A 24,889-nucleotide genomic window follows, 5' to 3' on the forward strand; every position below is an offset into this window, starting at 1 on the left:
TTATTCATTGAAACCCCCCCCCAGATTAGACCGGACTGGACCGGGGGGGGGGGTGTTGAAGGGAGCCAAAACCAAACTGGACTGGTTCGGTTTGAGTTCAGTTCATGCTGGTTTTGTGCACATCCCTATTCCCAGTCTGAATCCATTTGCCATTTCAACTTAATGGCTTACATCCTGACTAATTTTACTAGATGATGGCCTATTAAAATGTGGTTATTACTTTAGAGTAACTCATCTTTTGAGTTACTCTTTTGAGCAATTTAAGTCAGGTTATCAGCCACTATTTCCACCAAATAGACTCAGTATTGTACTTCTTTTTGTGGGAGGGTAAAAGACTTAGAATTTCATTTTCTAACATACAACTGCATACGCAGCAGTTTTAATTTCCTGAATCTTGATACCTAACATTCTGCATTTCTAGTTTTCCAAGCACTTAGATGGAAATACTCTGAACAACCTCAAGCAAGATTAATTGCACTAGAATTAAGTGTTGTTTTTTTAAAAATGTTATCCAGTCCTCTTTAGCAACTGTGTTGAGTGTTTGTTTTTAGATTGTCAACTCTTTGGGGACAGGAAACCATCTTATTTATTTATTTGGAAACTGCTTTGGAAATGTTTGTTGGAAAATGGTATATAACATGCTGAAGTGTTACATCTGCCATAACTGCAGTTTTGTGCCAATTTTGGAACCACAATAACAGAAGGGGCGGCCAGACCTTCCCAGGGACACAGTAGCTCTATGCACACTGCAGCTCTCGATGGCCGCCTCTCAGCTGAAGTGCCACACCCCCATCCTCCTCCTCTCTTTCCCCATCCTGCCAGGCAACAGTGACAGGTTGGGAGAATTCAAAGATGCTAAACTGTCTCATTTTTGCCAGCTTTCTACAGCTGTCAAGGGAACTGGTCACACCCCGTCCCCCCAGATATGGGGTGGGAAAAGACAGTAAACAGTGGGGAGGTGTTCCCACCCATGGCTGCACATGTTTCACTGTTCCAGCCAGACTGGTGTCCATCTGTGCAGAAACACAGGCTTGCACAACACAGTGCACACTGCTTTGTCTGGCCTGGTGGTCTAGTGGCAACAACCATGGTGCCCTGCCAGCCCCACATGCCTGCCACACTCTCCAGGGTTCTTGAGTTTGCTGCAAGCTCCATCTACCCTGGGCCCTCAAGTGCACCAGCTGCTGCCCAAAAATAGACACATGTGCCAGTGGCCGGGGAAACCTCAAGGGATGCCAGGGGGCAAGGAGAACCCATGCTGGTCCAGTTTGTGGAACCTGTTGGACGTCCCCTGCAATCTGGCCTCTATGCCATCGACTCTGCCATTGATAATGACAGGATCCAGATACTGGACCTTTACCCACTGCCCCCAACCCACCTCTCTGAGCAGGACAGCCAGGCCTCCCTGTTGGAGCATGAGATCCTGCAGGTGGCGTAACTTTGAATTGGCAGCCCACAGGACCAAGGCCTTGGTGCAGACCTTTCTGAGGAGCTGTTTTTCCATACTTCACCTGATGTGGTGTCCGGTGCTGGGGCTGCCACTGGTGCCTGGGGGCTGCCGGCAAGTGAGGTGGAGGCTAAAGGAGCAGGTTTCCACCAGCATACCAGCAGAATCAAGGTTGCACGCTTCCTGGTGAGTGAACAGGTGTCAGGCAATGGGTTGTTTGGTGTTTGGGGGTTGGGGGAAGCGGGGTGGAGTGGGGTGGTGCCAGTGCATGGTAGCGGAGTGGAAGTAGTAGTTAGTGTTCTGGGGTGGGTGGGGCAATGTGGAGTGGGGTTGTGTGCTACTCGTTGATGTTAGTGGGGTGCGTGTGCTAATCCCATGTTTCTGGGGGGTAGTGAGGGAGTACAGCATTTTACCAGAGCGGGGTGGAGGGGTGCATGTGTGGGTGCATTTTCTGCCCTCCACCGAACAAAGCACATTCCAATCTTGGATGGATGCCACTGCAGGGTAGCAGATGCAGAAGCTGAATGGAGGGCAGTGGGTGGTCAGGGATGCACTCTGCCAAGCACAGGCTCCCCCCTCTCCTGGCAATGCACCCCCATGAGGATGTGCCCCTCTGCTGCCAAGGAAATCGCATGCAACCCCACATTAAACTGTCATCGGCCCGAGGAAGCTGGCCAGGAAAGCTGGAGTGAACCAAGCATGATTGACACACACACCCCGCCCCCAGAATCATGGCCAATGTCGGCTGCCTGGATGATGCACTGACACCCTGCCCTCAGTCTGGCAACCCCACCCTTCCCTGAAATTAGAGGCTGCTGAACCACATTTGGATGAACATCTGTGATGCGATTCATGGTTTCAAATTGAATCTGTGGGTTCATCAAACTCTGGTTTTGCTTTACGTGCGGATGTTGCCATTCCAGCCTCTTGACTTGAACCTTACTTGCAACCAAAGTAAATCAGAGGAACTGGAATTTACAGTTGGGTCCTGGAAGTGCAGTTCGGATGTAACAAGGGCCAAGGCAAGTTTACCTCAGGTTTCCCGTGACATCTGAAGGTGGCCTCTGTCTTGTCTCTTATTGGGGTTTGTGTGCAATGCTTTAATCTCTATATGTCTTCCAAAACAAAACTATAGTATTTGTCAAGAAAACCTATCCAGAACTTGTTTTAGTTATATTGCATTCTGTATTTCATTTTGCTTTAATCTTTCCCTTACAATCTCCTTTTCCTTGTGCACATTTGGTGTGTAAAATTTCAGAATGAAACAACAACAACAACAATGATTGTCTATTGTAAGCAGACATTTTAGGAATGATGATAGTGGGAGAGGATTTCCAGCTTTGCAGAAGCTATAAAAGAACAATTTGGTGGGTGTAAACCACATTTCTCACGTCTCCTCACATAATAAACTGGAAAACAGAATGTTACCTTTTTTTGTTTCTCTGAAAGTAAGCAGAAAAGCAAATGAATCTGAATCCGATTTAAGAGACAGTTTTCTGGCCATAGGCTCAATTTTATAAAGGATTTTTCAAAAGAATATTAGATAACTGTTCCAGTGAACAGAAATTTATAAATCAGTCATGACAAATTCTAAAATTAATGGATGTAGCTACAGAGAGTTCAGTGTTTTAACAGGGCTTGCTACTTGCTGCTTGATCTTGAGCAAAATTGCCATAAGATAAGGCTTTTATTTAAAAGGCGGGGAGAGAATCCAGGCACTCATATTTCCCAGATGCTAACATGTACTTCCCCATTGACAAATATTCTCTGTCCTTGCTACGCTATCAATCCAATCTCAGAACATAAACCCTCCTACAAACCCATGGCATCCTTGAGATATCACATATGTTCAAATTTCTTTCAAAGCTAATGAATGTCAATTTTCTTTCCTATAATGAGTTTTTATACATAATCTTGTTTCCAGATCAAAGCAATGTAGACTGACTGGCAGCATTTTCTCATTTTGAATGAGTTGGCTTGCTCCAGTTTGTAATTCGCTTCTTTCTCTTCCCATTGAAATGGGCCACTTAATGTCTGTACTGTTAAGACAATCCTTTATACATATGGAATCAACAGTGGGTTGTGAAAGCAGATCTAAGACTACATTCCTGACACATCATATTAATCAATCTGCCTTTACAACCTGGCTTTGGTGATAGTCACTTTTGAGCATTCTTTAAGCCCAATAGTAGAGAAGCCAGAGATAGAACAGAGGCCAGCATCACAGCAGACATTTAGCAAAGCAAGTTGGCCCTTTTCAGTATGAGGCCTCAGCTGCCTCTGCTTTGGGCCAGGCTTGATTTCCATGCTGTTGAGGCTTATTTGGTAAATGCTGACCAGATGGCAGGATATATCACTCAAAACAGCAAACTGGGCCAGAATGTAGAAAGAAGAGTGGCCACTTTAGTCAGGGTGAGGTTCCAAATGGGTTCCAAATGGGAATGAAGGATAAACATGAATCTTGCTCAGTGTAAAGGAGGTAAGAGCTATACAGTGCTACTGTGTGATGCACCCTGAAAAGAAAATGGAATGAGACCTCTAGCAAAAAACCCAAATCTATCTATCTGTCTGTCTGTCTATAATATTTATATACCACCTGATATGTGCACCTCTAGGCAGTGTATACAATTTAAAACACAGCAAATATAAAACAGAGTAAAAACAAAACATTTTCACAGAATTAAAAAGTCAAAACAATTTCATGCATGGGATAAAAACAATTAAACAATTTAAAATTAATTTCAGTTAAAAACCTGAGAAAAACAGGTGTGTCTTGAGGGTTTTCCTAAAAGCAAACAGAGAAGGAGATGCTCTTATTTTGACAGGGAGCATATTCCAGATGAGGCAGCCACAGAGAAGGTCTGGTCCTGAGTCACCACAAATGAGCCAGTGGTAACTGGAACCAGACCTGTCTGGATGATTCTAATAGGCAGGGTTCATGACAGAGAAGGGACTCTCTTAAGTTTCCTGGACCCAAGTCATTGAGGGCTTTGTAAGTAATAACCAGTACTTTGTATTTCACCCGGAAACATACTGGCAGCCAGTACAACTCTTTTAAAATTGGTGTTATATGGTCCCTTCAGGTTGTCCCAGAGACCAGTCTGCCTGCTGCATTCTGTACCAATTGTAGTTTCAGACTATGTACAAAGGCGGCCCCACATACAATGCATTACAGTAGTAAAGCCTGGAGGTTACTAGCATATGTATTACTGTTTTAAGGTCATTTACCTCCAGGAGTGGTCATACCTTATGTACCAGCTGAAGCTGATAAAAGGCGCTCCTGGCCACTGCCTCATCCTAAGAAACGAGAGAGAGTTTTGGATCCCGGAGCACTCCCAGGCTATGTACCTGGTCTTTCAGGGGAAGTGTAACCCCATCCGAAACAGGCAGATCTAAACCATCTCTCAGCTCCCAACCCCCCACAGTCAGTACCTCTGTCTTATTTGGATTCAGCCCATTACCACCTCCAAGCAGTCATTTAGAGAAGATATGCCATTTCCTGATGATGTTGACATGGAGAAATAGATCTGGGTGTCATCAGCATAATGATAACGCTCTGCACCAAACCTCCTTATGATCTCTCCCAGAATTTCATGTAGAATTTAAAGAGCACTGGAGACAGTATGGAGCTTTGTGGAACTCAATAATTTAATTCTTGCTTTGCAGAGCAGCAGTCTCCAAGTGACCATCTGGAATCTATCAGAGAGGTAGGAACACAACCACTGTAAAATAGTACCATTCAATCCCACCTCCCTCACGCGACCAAGAAAGATACCCTGGTCTATGGTATCAAAAGCTGCCGAGACATCCAAAAGGATCAGCAGAGTCACACTACCTCTGTTGATATCCAATTGGAGATCATCCATCAGATCAACCAAGGCAGTTTCAACCCCAAAGCCCTTTAAAGCCCGTTTGAGATGGGTCTAGATAATCTGTATCACTCAAAACTGCCTGGAGCTGAGAATCCACCATCTACTCAGTGTGGTGAAATTTAGCACATCATGACAAAAGTGTTTACTGGTTTTTGAAGGAAGATGTGGGGTTTTGTTGGTTTTAAGTGGCAGTTGCAGACATTCCAACATTTAACAAAAGGGCCACACGGGTAAAGCACAAACCAAAACTAGCAATAAACCATGGTGATTCTGCCTCTGGTTTATTTACTTTGTTTATTTATTTTGGTTGAAAGATCTTAAATTGTTGATGGTTTGGGGGATCTTTTGTTCTTTTGATCTTCCTGGGTGGATACGGGTTACATTATTTATGTGTAAATTTACATAAAGAATGGATCTTTGCTATGATCCCTTGAATGAACAATGCTAGTTGTTGAATATTTGGTCTCCTCTGGAGCAGTATGACTCAGCTTATCTAGACTGACTCCACGTAGGAGTTTCAAGGTGCATGATTGTAAATTGAAGCCCTCTGGGTATCTTATTAAATGTATATATAACTCTCTTTCAACGTGACATCTTACATACTAAATGTTATCCTTAGAAAGATCACAGAGCTGATAAGGTATAAAAAATGCACACAGTTTATTGCTAGTTTTGACATTCCAATATTGTCAACATCCATCTGCAGGCTGAAGTTCTACCATCCTAGAACTCTAAATCGTCATTTAGCAGAGGAGACCTGGCCTTGTGGTAGCAAGCATGACTTGTCCCCTTAGCTAAGCGGGTCCACCCTGGTTGCATATGAATAGGAGACTACAGGTGTGAGCACTGTAAGATATTCCCCTCAGGGGATGGAGCCACTCTGGGAAGAGCAGAAGGTTTCAAGTTCCCTCACTGACTTCTCCAAGATAGGGCTGAGAGAGATTCCTGCCTGCAGTCTTGGAGAAGCCACTGCCAGTCTGTGTAGACAATACTGAACTGGATGGACCTATGGTCTAACTCAGTATATGGAAGCTTCCTATTTTCCTATGTTCCTATTCTGCTGCCTATATGGCCAAGGCCTAAAGTATTCTTCTGCACTTTGGTATGAAGGTCATCTGCTCCAATACAAACCTGTTGTATCTGTCTTGGTTTTTCTTAATTATGTCACAACATTACCATAACCTTAACAGATTTCCACTTTTTAGTAACAATATTTCTGCTTTACCTTTCTGTTTTGTCTATTTCATGAAGTCAGAAACAAGTTGTGCAAAATATAATTTTTTATCATAGGAAAAAACTAATTAAAAGAAAAAGCTAATGATAAGAATTTTAATTACTCCTCACTAAAGATGCAATTATAAGCAGATAACTTCCAATTACAGCAGCAGTAGTGAAATAAGAAAAGAACGACAATTACTTCTTATTTTGGCTGCCTGAAGACTGTTTCATTTAATATCCTGTGAGGCAAGGCCAGCATGGAAAGCCACAGAACCTGACACAATGATGGGGGCGAGGGGAGGATATACTAATTTGTATGGAAGTTTTGATGAAGGTAGTTTTGAGAAGGTCATAAAAATTTGAATCTATGCTAAAAGTCTTGATCAGAGGCATTCTGGTTTCACTTTGAAGTTTAGATTTTTAATTCACATAAAACTGAATATTGTTATAATGTGAAGATAGTTGAATCTTGTGTAAATTGCTTTTGCTTGTGTTTTAAATTATTGTGTATATTCAGAATTCTTTGACAGACTGATAATAATAAACAAGTATTAAGGCACATAATATTAATTGTATTCTGCAATGAGTTACTTTGCAGATATTATACAAATTGTGTTTTTGTTACATACTATTGATAGTTGTTTTCACATCATAAAAGGCTTGGCAATCCAATGTTCAGTGGTCATATTGTTATATTCAGTTAAAGCTGGTTGAAGGTACTTATAGTTTGTGCATCTGACGGAATATGACTCTATAATATGATCATTAGGGATGTGCGAATTGATTTGGGTACAAATCAATTTGTACCCGAATCTGGGCAATTTAGAGACAGAACAAATTGCCCCTGTGGTCCAATGGCTAGTTCTGGGTCCAAATCAAATAGTGCTTGATTCAATTTTAATTGATTCAAGATTTGAATTCCTCCCATTCCCAGCTTTCTTTAAAAAAAAACCCACACACAAAAAACCACCTGTCAACTGCCATGTGCCAACTACACAACCTCCCTCACCCGCAAGGCAGTGGGTATTACTCATTTTATGTTCTAGGAATTTTTTCAAGTGTTTAGACTCTTTGGTGTCTAATAACCTTTCCTCATAATGAATCCCTATGAGGATACATTACACACCAAAGAGTCCAAAAACTTCAAAAATTCCTAAAATAAAAACTGAGTACACAGTGGCTTGTGGGTTGGGGTGGAAGTTGGCACATGGGATGCCACTATTCCCCACCCCCATCCACAAAGCTGTCAGGTCAAAATGAACATAAGAAATAAAGGTGTGTAATGAAGACACCAAAGAATCTAAACACTTCAAAAATTCCTAAAAACTAAACTGAATACCGCAGTGTGTGTGTGTGTGTGTGTGTGTGTGTGTGTGTGTGTGTGTGTGTTTTGGGGGAGTAGTTGACACATGGCAGTTAATTGACATTCAAAATGAACAGAAGAAATGAAGATGTATAAGGAATCCAAATAGAGATTCATTATGAGGAAAGGTTATTAGACACCAAAGAATCTAAACACTTCAACATTCCAAAACAAAAACAAAAACTGAGTACTTCTCTGCCTTGCAGGATGGGGGCTGGTGGCTGTAGTTGGCATCTGGGGTTTGACAGTTGGCACTGTCCAATGACAGTCAAAATGAATAGAAGAAATGAAGGTATGCAATGAATCCTCATAGGCATTCATTATGAGGAAAAGTTATTAGACACCAAAAAATCCAAACACTTGAAAAATACTAACTGCACATGTTGCTCTATAACTCCACTTCTATGTGGCCTTGAGCTTAGCTTTTAATAAATAAATAAAATGTAAAAATCAAAGCTGGAGAATGGGGATCCATGTTAGGGTTAGGATAGGGTGGCTTTGAATCTCTATTATTTCCTATGGCAGAAATATACAATATCAGTAACAACTTTTTAAAAAATTAAAAATAAACCAAGTGCCCCATTGCCTTGGTTTGGGTGGTAGGTGGCACCCATGGGGACCTACCAACTACTCAAATTTGGTGCCCCTAGGACCTTTATAAGTGGTCCAGATAGATCCAGATCCAAATCAAATCAAATCAGGTCCAAATCGAATCTGGGGTAATTCGGGGTGGCAGATTCAGACACAAAACAAATCAGGGGTGATTCAATTCGGGCACAAATCAAATTTAAAAAATTGATTCATGCACATTTCTAATTATAAACTCCTGGTTGATAACGTGGTTTGTGAACAAAGTATGATTTGCAGAAACTACAATCTGTGTATACTGTACTTGTACAGACCCATAAACACATAGAGTTATTCATACGTTACAGTCTGTTTAATACACATGCAGTAGTACATTTCCTGTCTGCACCTTGCCTATGAGTGTTTCTGTACCCAGGTTCACTTCTAAAGTGAATGCATGTACATTCATTCAGACAAAAACTTGTACAGTATAGATGTGGTAAAGACTAAAGCTGAAATACAGCATGCCTGGGGATGAAGTTGCACCTACTGTATAAGAGAACCCTTAAAAGGAACCCCTACTATCATTTCATTCTAGGTAGATTGCTCTTACAAGAAATATGTTCAACTGAACAATACACCCTAATAATCCAAACAAATATATTCAGCATGGGGTGAATATGATACAGGGACAGGTTTGTTGCATTCCAAAATCATTATATTCATATATGAAAACACATTGGCATCAGTATCAGAGATAATTGCATCATGCTTGCAGATGTCTTATTTACTGTCTCCATGAATGATGCATTTTTAAAGAAAGGTCATTCTCAGAACCAAACAGAAGAAGCAGAAGGAAAGGGAGATCCTTACCTTCCAGCTCCCACATGACACTGGCCTCCTCTCGGCTCTGCTACTCACATGCCCATACTTCAGTGCAGCAATGAGCTCCATAGCTCAGATGGGAGAGAGGAAACTCATACAGAGGTGAGTCTCACGATCAGTGAGACTTGCCGAAATGAGGTCTGTGGGGAGAGCAGGCTTAGCCTGCTCTCCCCACAACGATCACCCGCAAAGCCCTGGGCGGCCAGATCAACCGCCCATATGACTGCCGGCTCTGTCACGGAGCTGGTGGAGGCTGCAGGAATCAGAGGCTGTGTGGCCCCCAGTTCCAGGATGCCCCACGCAAGCGCTCCGGGTATCCTGGAGAGACTCCTAGCTCTGGAGGCTGCTTGCAGCCTCATGGTCGAGGGTCTACTCATGTGTCACCACGCGCAGCGGCAACACATGAACAAAATGTCAAGGTTAACCGAGCGCTTGCTCCATTAACCTTGGCTAAGGGGAGGGGGAACTAGCCAGGTTTGCTGCCAGGAGCCACGTGGCTTCCGTTGCAGCACACAATCTCCCCAAAGCAGGATAGGCTCCCTTAGTCCGCTTTTTGATGATTGTGAGACTTGCCTCACTGAGTCCTCTAAGATCTCACCATGCACTGCATGAGTAGCAGAGTGGCTGCCCTCAGAATTGCAGCAACTCCACTCTGCCTGGTCCCTCTTTCCCCCTGACTCTCTGCTCCCAGGAGCAGTTCTGCAAGTGGTGGTGGCATAGATTTAAAAAGAAGGTGGTAGGAAGGGGTTTATTCTACCTCACTTTAAACCTGGATAGCCAATCTGGGCCACCTAGAGATGGAGCTTCTGGTAGGGATGTGCATGGAACAGGTTTCCCCAAGTCGGCTCAAATCCAGCTCAGATTCGAGCTGCCCTGGGAGGCTCGGGCTTGGCCACGATTGAGCGGAGGCCCGGTCCAATCCAGGAATTGAGTTGCCTGAGCTGGTTTGTGAGACGGCTCAAGGAATACTTGTAAAGGGGACTGGCCGCAGACTGACCAGCCTGTCATTTGGGAGATTAGGGTGGGTGGGTTGGCCGAACCCCCGCTGCCATCCCCACTGGCTTTACTATGGCAAAGTAAAGGGCTTTGCCATAGTAATAAGGGGCGGGGGGGAGGTAAGAAATTTTACCTTAAAAAACAAGCCGCCGACAGCAGGGACGGTGGCAGGGCATCCCCTGCCACTGTCCCTGCTGTCAGCAGCTTGTTTTTTAACAAGCCGACGACCCTGCTGCTATCTCCCAAATCACAGGCTGGTCAGTCTGCGGTCCATTTCGGGCCTCTGCACATGCATGGCCACCCTTTGATTGACCTCTTTGCATGTGCAGAGGCCATTTGCGTCACCACTGTCATTGGCTTGTTTTTTAAGGTAAAAAATAACTTTTCCCTCATCTCCAACCCTATTTATGATGGCAAAACCCTTTACGTGTAAAGGGGAATCCTTGCTGGATTCCCCTTTACAAATATACCCCCTTGTGCCGGCTCGCAAGTTGTGGTTTCTAGCCGCACTTGGCTCGACTCAAACGTGGACTCGCTTCCCTCTTCATTGGGTCAGTTCCCCATGAGCCTTTGAGCTGATCCAGTGAAGTATGAGCCTTCGAGCTGATCCGGTTCAAACTCGAGCCTGGCTCACTTTGAGTCAGCTTGCATACTCTTAGCTTCTGGGTCGGGAGGCTCCCATGGCCTCAGATGACCAGCGTTGCCTGGGATGACTCTCCCCAACCCAGGTAAGCTCTGGTTGTGAGGATAGCTCCATAATCTAGTTTCAAATGTGTTGTGTCAAAACTTCACATGTCTGACTACTCCTAAGAAGTCATTATTTACTCTAGATATGTTTTAGTTTTCTCTTGCTATGCACACATGAGGTTGTTCTTCTTTACTGCAGAATACCTTTTATTGCAAGAAAATGTAATTAAAATTTTACATTGAATATTATTGAATGTGCTTGTTTCATACACAAACAGAGCTGTCTTTAATCCTAGAGATTTTAAATTCTGATTATATGACCGTAGGAAGCTGCCTTCTACTGAGGCAGACCATTAATCCATCTATCTCAGTATCGTCTTCAAAGACTGGCAGCACCTTTCTGAGTCAAGGCTTCCAGACAGGTATCTTTTTCAGCCTTACCTGAAAATGCTGGGGCTCAATCTGGAAACTTCCACATGCAAAACATATGCTTTGGACCTTCCAAAATATAGGCCTTGTACAACAAAGCAGGATGATTTATTTAGCTAAGAATTGATATTCCGTGCCTACAGAAGAATGATAATAGAAAGGCGAATATTTCATCCTGATGCAGCTCATGGATTGCTGTTCCAGAGAACCCCTGCCCTCAGAGGTATTTTGAGGTGGGGTGTGTGTGTTGGGGGAGCTGCTGCAGAAAGAGAACAGCATAGCATTTTGGAATCTGCCCAGTGCATTATAGGTACACTGCTTACTTTTCTGGTCTTGCTTTTCCATTTTCTTTGAATCAATAGACCAAATAACCTTTAACCAAAACCAAAACAAAAATATTGGTTTGTGACTTATAATGAAACTGAATTAATATGATCCAGGCTTCTTGGAGGTTAGCCCATTATGACAGCAGCAGTTTTAAACACTTAGCAGTAATCAAGATGAAAGACCACATAATCATCTAAAAATTCCCATAATATTGTATAGCGGGTTTTTTCTACTTTTTCAGCTCTGTTCCTGAAAGCCCATTAGTTTGTGTGTGCTAGACAGGAGAAAGCCTATGTATGCCACTGTGACTTTTCACCAGGGACTTGTACGCACAGCAGGTTTTATCATGGGTTTACAGGGAGACTTAACTGCAAACTCAGTAGAGTTGGCCCAAAAAACTGACACAAATAGTGAATTTTTTTTACCCCAGATATAAATTGGATTTCTCTCTGATGCAAGGTGAAAAACCTGAATTGTGTATGAACTGCTCCCTGATAACTCGCAGGGACTTTGGCGTAAATATAGCCGATATGTGAACGCACCCCATCCGTTCCTGAGGAGATGCAAGTTAAATGGCTTCAAAAGCCCTGTGTGAAAAGCTTCCAGGAAATAAATATATTATTGACAGGAGTTCAGTATCCTAATGAAGAACTCCCACATTTGACCAAGTTTTTCTCCATTTTGATTGATTGATTGATTGATTAAGTGCCATCAAGTTGGTGTCGACTCTTAGCAACCACAAAGATAGATTCTCTCCAGGATGATCTGTCTTCAACTTGGCCTTTAAGATCTCTCAGTGGTGCTATCTAGGGGTGTGCACGGTCCGGAGTCCCCCCCGGTCCGGCACGGGGGAGACTGTTACTTTAAGCGGGGGGGGATAGTATGAGCTCTAGTCTCTTTTGGCCTTAAGGAACAACGATGGGGGCAGGGGTGGCAGGGAGGAACTCTGCAGTCCCAAGAAGATTTTTAAAAGGACCAGTGCCGGAGGGGGAAGAGCGGCGGGGTGGTGGTGGTTAAGTACTACCCCTCCCCTCTTAAAGTAACAGTCCCCCACCCATCCAAACCTCCGGACCGCCGGACTTCCGACCCGGTCCGGAGGGCTTTAACAGTGTGCCCGAACCGAACCATGCACACTACTAGTGCATTCATTGTTGTCATAATCAAGTCCATCCACCTTGCTGCTGGTCGTCCTCTTCTTCTCTTCCCTTCAACTTTCCCCAGCATTATGGACTTCTCAAGGAAGCTGGGTTTTCACATAATGTGTCCTAAGTATGGTCATTTGTGCCTCAAATGAAAATTCTGGATTGATTTGTTCTATGATCCATTTGTTTGTTTTCCCGGCTGTCCATGGTATCCTCAAAAGTCTTTCCCAGTACCAAAGTTCAAAAGCATCAATACTTTTTCTATCTTGCTTCTTCAAAGTCCAGTTTTTACATCCATAGAGTGTCACGGGAAAAAACATGGTCCGGACGATTCTAATCTTTGTAGGTATAGATACGTCACAGCATCTAAATATCCTTTCCAAGGCCTTTATTGCAACCCTACCAAGTGCTAGTCTGTGGCGTATTTCTTTACTGCTGCATCCTTTACTGTTGAAGATTGATCGATTTTTAAAAAAATAAGTTTATTCGGTCATTGACCAGCAAACATTTACAATAAACCAGTACGTATTTTACAAATAATATAACAAAACTTGGCCATAACAGAAATAATATCAGTGTCCTCATTAATTAAAAGATAATTTAAATAAAATTCATCAGACCGGCCAGGCAAATTGTCTAACATAGGAGATAAAAGTCTTAAACGGGATCAATTCTGGAAGATCAATTGAAGATCAATTCTAAAAGGCAAAAAATATCCACCACTTCAATGTCTTCATTATCAATTCTGAGGCTGGTTGCTGTACCCGTAGTCATTAGTTTAGTCTTCTTTACATTTAGCTTGCAGATCATCTACATTCTCAGCTATCAGAGTGGTGTCATCTAGGGATGTGCAAACAGGTTTGGTCCAACCCCAGACTGAATACCACCAACTGTTCTGGGGGTTCACAGAATTTTTAAAAAAATTATTTTACTTACCCGCTTTGGAGAAGTTGTCAGAGGCAGTCGGAGGGGGGGTCTGTGGAGGTTCCCCCTCCCCCTGCCAGCCTCCCTTACTGCTGCCACTGGCCATTTGGCCAGCTCTTCGGCCTGTTTGGGACTTCCCCCTCCAATGCGGCGGCGAATTTGGAGGCTGCTGCCACCGCGCCAGAGGGGCAAGGCCTGAATGAGCCAAAGAGCCGGCCGAACAGCCGATGGCAGCAATAAGGGAGGCCAGCAGAGGGAGGGGTAACCTCCGCAAACACACACACACACACACACACACACACACACACACACACACAACCGCCGTTTCCAACAACTCCCCTGGAGGGAGTAAGTAAATTTTTTAAATGTTTTTTAAAAATGTTTGCGAACCCCCCCAGACCGGACCGAACCAGGTGGGGTGCGAGGGGGTGCCAGACAGAACTGGCCCAGTCTGGTCCAGGTCTGGTCTGGACACAAACCGAATTGGACCAGCTGGTTCCGTGCACACTCCTTGTGTCATCAGTTGTCACGCCCTCGATCTCAGATAGCAAGGAGGAAGGGGAAGCTGACAGCCTTTCAGCCAATGCAGGGGTGCCTGAGGGGGAGAGCCTGGCTGTCAGTTCCCAAGAGATGGCTGAGGAAGGTCTGGCTGATGTTTCAGAGCAGGCACAGCAGTCTGAGGCAGCGACGGACAGACTAGAAGATGAGCTGTGCAGGCAACCCCCACTGACTCCACAGCAAAGCTCTGCTGTTGTTGATGTGCGGTGTTTGTGTTATTTGGGGTGGATTCAGGGCAGAAAGGTGGCTTTGGGGGCAGAAGAATGGGTCAGGTGGTAGTGCCCCAATGAGTGCCTGCTTCCACCCAGATTCCAAAGGAATTGGGGAAAGGGCTGATTTTAAAAGAATATCTGAAGTTTATATGTATTTGGGGCAGATTTGAGGCAGAAAGGGGGCCTGAGGGGCAAAACAGTGGGTTGGGTGGCAGTGCCCCAAGGGTTGCCTGCCACAACCCAGATTCCAAAGGAATAGGGCAAAGGGCTGATTTCTTAGGAATTGTTGAAGGTTGTTGTTGTTAAGGTTCCCCCCCTAGGGAATAATGGAGGTTTCAGCAGACTCATAAGTCCACCTGGGGGGCACTGGGGTGGCCGGGAGTGAGTGATGGTGTAGTGTACATAGGGTGCCAACCACCCCCGTGGGTTGCTAACCCGTGGGGTGCTGGGTTCTGTTGTTTCTGAGGTGTTCTGAGTGTAGATTATCTGGTAGCATATTTCAATGACAAACCATGAATCCACTCTCATATGCTACCAGAGAATCTACACTCAAAACATCTCAGAAACAACAGAACCCATTACCCTATGGGTTAGCAACCCATGGGGGTAGTTGGCACCCTATGTGCTCTACACCACCACTCACTCTGGGCCCTCCCAAATGCAGTTATGGGGCTGCTGAAACCTCCATCATTCACTATGGGGAATAACTTTAAAGATGCTTAAACTCCATTAAATCTTTAAAAATAAGCCCTCTGCCTAATTCTTTTGAAATAATTCTGGCAGCTTCCTTGCCCCCACTGGACACTACCACCCACCCTACTCTGCCCTGGGCCACCCCTTTCCCCTCAACGTGAAGCTATACTTTTGCTGAAACCTCAATTATTTCCTATGGGGAAAATCTTAAACTTCAAAAATTCACCAAAAATCAGCCCTTTGCCCAATTCCTCTGAAATTTGGGTGGTAGCTTCCAATGATTGGCCACTACCACCTCCACCCACTAGTTTTGTCCCGGGCCATTTTTTAAAATCCAAAACATTTCAGATTCGGATTTTGTAATTTCGAACAAGGAACAAAATTGGGGTGTTTCGGTTTGGCTGATTTTGAACAAAGAACAAAATGGGGGTGTTTTGGATTTGGGCCAAAAACAAAACAGAAAAAAACAAAGTGCACAACCCTTTCTCTTACTGCACTGACACTCCCTTGCTTTGAATGTCAGCCACTGTGTGTGCAATACAGTGCTCTTCCCTTTCAGTGTAATACCGAAAGCTGTACACCCTATTAAATATGTATCGTTCCAGTGTTGAGGTGTGTGTCACAATCACAACCCTTTATTTTTGCAGGTCCTTTATTTTGCAACCATTTATTTATTTATTTAGTTCCTAATGCACCATCCCTAACTCAGAGAACTTAAAGCAGATTAATTTGCATGAGCTTTCTTCTTGCCTGTCTCTTTGATCTCTGTGTGCTCAAGGTATGGATAAGGATGAACATTACTAGAACTATTTTTGATTTTGAGATGGAAAGTCCTACCATGATGAAGGTTGCTCAGTCAGACCTTCCTCATTAGCCTCCCTTTGTACCACAAATCAACAGAAGAATCAATGGATTCTTCCTGTCATTATTGCCCCAATGACTGAATAGCATGGGATTGATTCATTTTCCATTCAAGTCAGAGTTACTTGTCAGTATTGCAACCAAATAGACAGCACCTCACTGGGACACAATGGCATAATGTTTCAATTCACACCAGGCAGATGGGAAGGTTGAAGCCAGTATAAAGGCATTTCCAGACCTGAGTGCACTCTGGGCTTTTTAAAGCTTCTGCACAAGTTTCTAACAGTGTCTCCCTCACAAGCAGTTTGACTCTGTGGCCACACATGGAGCACGGAGCTCAGAGGCCCTTAAAAGCACCGCTGGCTGGCCAACACTTGCAAACCCATCTGTTTTCATAACTACTTTAAAGAAGGGATGTGTGTGAATTGATTTTTGTGAGTCAATTCGAGGTCAAATTGAATCAGCCAGATTTTATTTGGACTCAAATCTGCAAACTCAAATCTGATCAGATTTTATTCAAGTTGGATTCAATTTGATTTGAATTTTATTCAATTTGACCCATTTTTAAAGGTCCAGTGGGCACCAAATTGGGGTGGTGGGTAGGGCCCCATGGGTGCCACCTACTAACCAAATTTCAAGGTAGTGGGGCACTCCCTTTATTTTTTGCATGATTTTTTTTTGCTTTTTAAATATTTCTGCCATAGAGGGTAATGGGGATTTGAAGCAGCCCTAATCCTAAACCTAACCTGGATCCCCAGCTTTCAAAAAGAAAAGATAAATTCTAGCCCTTGTAGAAGTGGAGTTATGGAGCAAAATGTGCAGTCATTATTTTTGAAGTGTTTAGACTTTTTGGTTGTAATGACTTTTCCTCATAATGAATCCCTATGAGGATTCATTACACACCAAAGAATCTAACCACTCAAAAATTCCTCAACTGAGTTTACTTCGTGCCTTGCGGGGATGTAAGAGAGATGTAAAGCTAGTGATGGAAGGGCATTAGCATGATTGAAGGGGAGATTGTATAAAGTAGCAGACATTGTTATTTGGAATATGATAGCACAGAAATTTAGATTTTAAAAAATCACAAAAACTTACTGTAAGGCAACATTTGTGTGTGCATTACTGTGTGAAAAAAAGTAGTGTGGGAGTATATTTCACCCTCATCATTCTAGCAGTTGTTAGAACAGTGTATATGATTTTGCGTATCTAATGCTAGCTTTCAAGTGTTTTCCTCTCCCTGGGCATGAAGTGCATTCATTGAGTTATTTCAAAGAGCTCATACCCAGATACAGATAAGAGGTGTTTAGTTTCTACATCTGAGCAGCTCTTGTCAGGCCTTAGAATATATCCTGTATAGAATGACTTTGGTGCCCTCTTTGTAAACAATGGGATTAAAATAAGTCACATGTAACTGGAGAGGCTGAGGGCACAGCACACAAATAAGGATTCTGACTTACACTTGGAAATGTTTCCAGTAAGTGGAAAGGAAATTCAATATAAAAACTGTGCACAAGCTTCAGTGATAAAAAACAAACAAACAAAACAGTGAACCAAATGAAATAAGTCAACAATACTTGCAGTCTTTAAATATTTTTTCGTCCACATTGTCATGGAAACCTTGAACCCATTCCCATCCCACCTACCCCAATGAGGGCCAAACTGGGTGTCCAGGACAACTGCATGTTTGTTAAACATGAACTTGCCCCATTTTCTTATAAAGTGAGTGTGGGTTTTCCCCAGTCAGGCTTAGTTAACATAAGTGATCTTGTTAGGGAGAAAACTACTTAAAGTAGTCAAGTGCAGTGAAGTAAGGCAGGAAAGAGATGGTGGCCATTATACTGAATCCACGAAGAGTGAGGCTGTCCACATGAGCAGTGTGGAGGGACTTACTGGGCTCTGTGGGGAGAGTGGGCTTAGCCCGCTCTCCCCGCAGATGAGCAGGGAGCCATCCCTGGGTAGCTGGATTGGCCACCCACACAACTACCGGCTCCATCACAGAGCTGGGGGGGGGCCAATGGGGGTCGGGGGCTGTCTGACCCCTGGAAGTCCCAGGATGCCCCACACAAGTGCACGGGGCATCCAGGGGAGACCCTCAAGGCCAGGAGGCTTGTGTTAGCCTCTCAGTCATGGGTCTCCTCATGAGTCACCGCAGCACGGAGCCACACCACGGCATCTCACGATCAGACAAGCAGGGTTAGCAGAACACTCTATCTGCTAACCTCATTTAAGGCGAGGGGTACTTACTGTGGTTTGCTGCCGGGAGCCACACAGTTCCCGTTGCAGCACACAACCACAGGAAAGCAGGCTAGGTTCCCTTAGCCCACTTTCCTGTGGTCGTGAGAATTGCCTCACTGAGGCTATTCTCATGACTGCAGGAATGTGGGCTAAGGGAGCCCAGCCCACTTTCTTGCAGTCATGGGAACTGCTGGGAGCTGTGTGGCTTCTGGCGGATAGCCCACTTAGCCCCCTCACTTAAACAAGGTTAGTGGAGCGAGCACTCCACTAACCTCATTTTACCACCTTGGGATTATATAAATTTAACAATAAAATAAATAAAACCCCATTTTACCAATCATGTGTAGCTGCGGCATGGCTGGGTGGCATGGCGACACACCAGTAGACCCTCGACCAGGAGGCTACAAGTAGCCTCCTGGCCTCAGGGGTCTCCCCAGGATGCTCCGCACACTTGCACAGGGCATCCTGGGACTTCCAGGGGCCAGGCGGCCTCCGATTCCCGCCACCCCTACCGGCTCCATGATGGATCCGGTAGTTGGGTGGTTAACCGATCCAACCACCCAGGGACGCCTCCCTGCTTGGCTGCAGGGAGAGCAGGCTAAGCTCTCCTTATATTAGAGTATGGGGGGGTGAGCTCCCTCAGGTTTGGTCTTTCCAATTTACCCCATCAATAGAACAAACTAAAGCTGAATGTAGACAAGACAGAAGTGATACTGTCATGAAGAGTCATTTGTTCTAGAAGGGGTTGCACTCCCTCTGAAAGAGCAGAGACACAATGTAGGGATACTCCAGTGCCCAGCTTTGTATTCCCAGGTTGTGGTAGTGGTTAGGAATGCCTTTTATCAGTTACATATGCCAAGCCAGCTCTGAGCTTTACGTGATGATATCGTTTTAATGGTTTTAATGCTGTTTTAAAATATTGTTTTAAAAATTTTAAATTGTTGTAATGTTTTAAACTTTTTGTTTTTGTTTTAACTAATGTTTTACTTTCTGTTTTTATTTTGTTGTAAAGCACCCAGAGGTGTATGTTTTGGGCGGTATACAAATATGTTAAAAAAATAATAAATAAATAAAATAATGTCTTAATATTCCATTCACATTAATGGATATTCTGTGAGGTCGCACTCCTGGAACTGGATTGAACTACAGTTAGAGATGTTGAACTAAAGTTAGAAATATGTCACTGTGGTTAGAGATGTGAAGTCCTGAAAAAAAACCTTGGGGAAAACCCTGCCCCCACCGGCAAAACCCTATTCCCCCGCTTGGCATTTTTCTGTCTTCCCCCCTCCCAATTTCTTCTCAGGCTTTCACATCTCTAACCACAGTGACCTAAAATATTCAGAGCTGAGTATAGTGCTATTGCTACCATGTGAAGAGCTGGAAGTGCTCTCATATAGTGCTTGTTTCACATGGGGTGTAATTCATAACGAAAGAGTCACAGGCTTCATGGATTGCTCCACTATGTGAAGCTTCTGTATCCGCATTGCAGATTCCTGTCAGTGACAACAAACACATGGTCAGCAGTTCTCATACACTAATGCCACCATGTGAGGCTACCATCACATACATATTTTGAGTATTTTTAGTGGCTTCTAATGATGGTCAAGCCAAATCATACTGTTTCCATTTTCCAAGTTATTCTCCTGGATCTAAAAAATGATAGTTATTAGCCAAGCTCCAGGTCATTGGCCAGGATCACTGTAGGATCAGTTTCTCCTGGAATTTGCTAAGGAAGGCATATTATATATGATATGATATGATATGATATGATATGATATGGATTATGATGAATTTATTCTTTTTCCATAATGTCCTTCCAAATTAAAAAAAAATTGCTCAGGGCAGTTTACATTGAAACAAAACAATTACATTCAATTAACAATTGAAAACAGAAACTATAAAACACCATAAAACAATTAACATTTAAAACATTCAAAACAGTTCAAAAACCCTAGGAAAACAGGTTAAAGTAAAAGTAAACAGGTTAAAATATGTCTACAGCCACACTACCCTGAATGCACCCGATCTTGTCTGATCTCAGAAGCTAAGCAGGGTCAGGCCTGGTTAGTACTTGGATGGGAGACCACCTGGGAATACCAGGTGCTGTAGGCTTTTTTTTCCCAAGGAGAGGAGAGCTGGTCTTGTGGTAGCAAGCATGACTTGTCCCCTAAGCTAAGCAGGGTCTGCCTTGGTTGCATATGAATGGGAGACTTGATGTGTGAGCACTGCAAGATATTCCCCTCAGGGGATGAAGCCGCTCTGGGAAGAGCAGAAAGTTTAAAGTTCCCTCCCTGGCTTCTCTAAGATAAGGCTGAGAGAGATTCCTGCCTGCAACCTTGGAGAAGCCGCTGCCAGTCTGTGAAGACAATACTGAGCTAGATAGACCGATGGTCCGACTCAGTATATGGCAGTTTCCTATGTTCCTATGTTCCTAAAGCCAGTTAAAAGCATTTACAAGAAATTAAAAACCCTGGAAGGCCAGGCCAAACAGGTTTTGAGGGCCATCCTGAAGGCTAATAATGAAGGCAAGTTATGGATTTCTGCCACAGCCCAGGAGCAGCTACAGAGAAGGCCCCGCCTCTGAGTCACTACCAGATGAACCGGTGGTTACTGGAGACGGACCTCCTCTGATGATCTTAACGTGTGGTGGGGATCATGCAGAAGAAGGTGCTCTCTAAGGTAACCTGGACCTAAGCCAGTCAAGGCTTTAAAGGTAATAACCAGCATTTTGTATTTTGCGCAGAAACGTATTGGCAGCCAGTGGCATTTTTTTTCAAAAAGGGCATAATATCATCTCTCAGGATTGCCCCAGAGACCAATCTGGCTGCCGCATTTTGAACTAACTGGAGTTTCTGATCTATGTGCAAAGGCAGTCCCACATAGAGCGCATTGCAATAGTCAAGCCTAGAGGTTACCAGCTGATGCCCCACTGTTTTGAGGTTGTCCTCTTAGAATAGATTGATATTCTCAGTTTTATTAGTAATTTCTGCAAGGAATAGGGAGGGAGTAGAAGACTAATAAAGCTTATGGTCCGAGATAATCCAGAGAATAGACTCCCCTCTTGACCATAAGCTTAATAAAGCACAAAAATCATTCTCTTTCCAGAGGAAAATTGAGCAATACTAGCCAGGATTTATAGGCAGATTTATAAGTGGGTCATTGGGCTAGGTAACTAATTGCTTATTTATCTGTCCTTATTAGTAACAACTTTGCACACAAATTATTAAAGACATTTTTAACACGACATCTAGGGCAGAGTGCAACAGTACGTATTTTGCTTAAGTAACTGTTATGGTGCTAAAAGACCCATACCTAATTAGAAAAGACAGCTGCTTAGTGATAAATAATATCTCTATTTGCATAGTAGCTCGATAGCTTGATGGGTTGTTCTAAGTGTGGTCACTGACTGCTTCATGACTAGTATTTATACCATGCTTTTGGCCTTTCTTTAAAATAAGGAACTACCAACCCATATAGAAACATCATTATTTTAAAGTGATTTTCTATGCCTTGACAGAGAAAGTAACTGATATAGCCAGGCATTGGATTATTTCCTTTTGATTCCAAGTCCAATCTTTGGTGCATTCCCCACCCCCCACCCCCGCCCCTAATCTCAGATTGAGATATCTTTTTCACTGCAAATCAGATGTGAAGCCCTTATGGGTTGGTTGAGTGTCACCAAACACTGAAGGTTGGAAGTTCCTCCCTAGGCTGAATTTCAGTGGCTGACATGATGAGCAAAATTACTCAAAGTAGCCCCATTAAAATTAAAAGGACACATTAAGCAATGTCCTTTTAATTTCAATTGGACTAATTTGGGTGAGTTAACACATAATGCGCGAAACCTAATTGCAAAATCAGTAACCAACTTGTCTGTGACTGTCTGAACTCAAGACAGGATCTGAAGTTCTTTTGGGTCTAGGGATGTGCATGAAACCAGTTCGGAGGCCCTTTATGGGCCTCTGAACTGGTTCAAATGGCAGGTGATTCAGCCGGTTTGAAGGCAGGGTGTCTATGCTGCTTTAAGAGCAGGAGAAGGCGCACTTACCCCTTCTGCCGCTCTTCCTCCACTGGCATTCCATTTTTAGAAAGTCCATTGGGGCAGCAGTGTACCTCCCTGCCACCCCGCCTGCCCCCTTTACTACTAACTGGAAGTATCTGATATACCTGCTGGCAAGGGGTAGACCTCTGGCTCAGTTCTGCTAATTCCAAGATATGTGATCTTCTGTAGTGCCAGCTTCAGGTTCCCTCCATATCTCAGGCAGGGAGAACCACAGGTTGTGCGATGTGTGAAGCTGGACGTTGAGTAATTTCCCTCATCATGTCAGCCACCTAGACTGTAGGAATTTGGGGGGAATTTCAGTGTGGAATCTCAGTAACACCTGCTAGGGTTTGTTTTGGATTTACAAGTGAAAAACAACTTGACTACATTCCAAAGCATCGAGGAAACCACATCCAAATGGCAAGTGAGCCCTGCAGCCAAAGCCAAGACTGAGTGAAAAAAGTTAGCAAAATCTCCTATGACTGCTCTGCACATAAGCAAGAGAAAGGGAAATAAAACATGGATAATATTGCCTAGTGCACTTTACTGTTGCCTTTGTGCACCCCCCCCCCCGAGGTGTGTGTGACTTTGATTCTCCTTTTATTTGGATTAATTTAATAAATAGTTAAAAGGTGGGATAATTTCATTTTTAAATAATAACCCCAGATTCCTTTAAGTTTTCTTTGTGCCCTGTTTAGACAATGAAACACTGTTTATTCATGGGAACAACATCACTGTGTTTCTAATTAAAGTATACAATTACTCTTAGAATTATTCATTGTGTATTGGTGTCATCAATCCTTTAAAAAAATGCTTGTGGAAGGTTTATATTCTTCAAAGCAGCCTTCAAATTTGTTTCAAATTTTGCGTAAGAAAAATCTGGTGCCAACATAAGGACCCTCTCACTTTCAATCACAATCTTAAAAAGTCTCCCTTACATTTCATAAAGGGAAATTCCCAGATTTGCAGACATTAAGCAGATGAAACTCAACCCCAACTCCCATTTGATCACCATGGAAGGAAAAGCCTCATCACCTTAATTTCTATGCATCAGAAAGCTGTCATGGGTAGAGGAAGAGAATCATTTTTTTAAAAAAAGCTGCCAACCCTTTTTGATATATGGAAGGGCATTGTTACATCAGAATAGGGAAGAAGAAGAAGAAGAAGAAGAAGAAGAAGAAGAAGAAGAAGAAGAAGAAGAAGAAGAAGAAGAAGAAGAAGAAGAAACTTTAAACAATTAAACTTTAAACAGAGATTAACTGGCTAAAGAGGTTCAGATTTTACAGTAATAAGCCCAATTATCATATTATTATGACAAAACACCACAAAGCCAGAATTTGGTAATGGGACCTGTTCTTTGATATCAGCTTATTTTTATTCATATTTCCTTTCCCTGACCAATTCATGGCTGCTTTTGAATTTCACATGGTCCTCTATGAATCGGAGAGGCAAAAGAAGGAAAGAACTGAAATAAAACACGAGGAAGTAAGGTGGGGAATAAACCAGCTTTGCATTAGCACAGGCTTCCAAGGGTGACTAGAGGGCAGTGGGGGAAACCTTTCTTTTTGCTCTATCAGTTATTTCTGTCCTTCTTGGGATTTAAAACAATTTGAAGTGTAAATTATTTAATTTAGCCTTCTCCAAAATGGAAAGCTCTTGATTTTAGAGCTTATTGGATTAGTAATAGAAGTTTGTGTGCTGGAAAGCTTCTTTGAAAGGAGCCTGAAACAAGGTAGCTGGCAGGTAAGTTTGCACTGCAAGGGCTTCTGACAGCTTGTCAAAGTTCCACTTTTCTCACATTCAATCAACTTCTCTTTTCTAAAGAAAAGCACAAAATAATATGTCAAAATGACAACCACTGAAACTCAGCACAGCATCAGCAGCCTTCCAGACCTATTACCTTAGGAAGGATATCACTGTAAAGTCATGTAAATGATATCGGCTAAGAGGTATAATTTCCCTGGTCAAGTAGTGGTGCAATTAGAGCCCAATTAAGATTTCAGGTGTTGTTATTAACTGCCTGTGTCTGATGACCACCAGAGCTCTGGGAAGAGGCAAGGAACAATGCTTCAAAGAGTTTTGTGCACCTTGCGATTTATCGCTAATGATTTCCCACAATTAATTTGCCACCACATTGACTGCAATTAATTTGAAAGCAAACTCGGCAGAGACAATGCTGTAATTACATGGGATTTTAGGCTAGTAAGATGGGTCAATATAGCAATGATTATCAAAGGAGATGGAAAAACAAATGAAATTGTTTATTTGCTTAAAGTCTTAATGTCATCATTATCAATTCTACTCTGCTAATCAGAAGTCTGTATGCATTGCTTATAGCTTCTCTCTGTGTGTGAAGATTGACTGGATGCCACACGCCTAGTCCAGAAAAGCTCTCATTTAATTTCTTCACTATGAGCTCTTAATATATCAC

At 43.2% G+C, this 24,889-nt stretch overlaps 1 non-coding gene across 1 annotated transcript; it reads left to right on the top strand.

Moving 5' to 3' along the window:
- The first annotated feature begins 20,409 nt into the window (after positions 1 to 20,409).
- On the top strand, positions 20,410 to 20,528 carry LOC128348310 (5S ribosomal RNA). Its single transcript, XR_008318070.1, has one exon. It is a non-coding gene; the product is annotated as a 5S ribosomal RNA (ribosomal RNA).
- The last annotated feature ends 4,361 nt before the right edge of the window (positions 20,529 to 24,889 follow it).

Source organism: Hemicordylus capensis, chromosome 2 (assembly GCF_027244095.1).
Source record: "Hemicordylus capensis ecotype Gifberg chromosome 2, rHemCap1.1.pri, whole genome shotgun sequence".
In the NCBI taxonomy this organism is placed as follows: Eukaryota; Metazoa; Chordata; class Lepidosauria; order Squamata; family Cordylidae; genus Hemicordylus; species Hemicordylus capensis.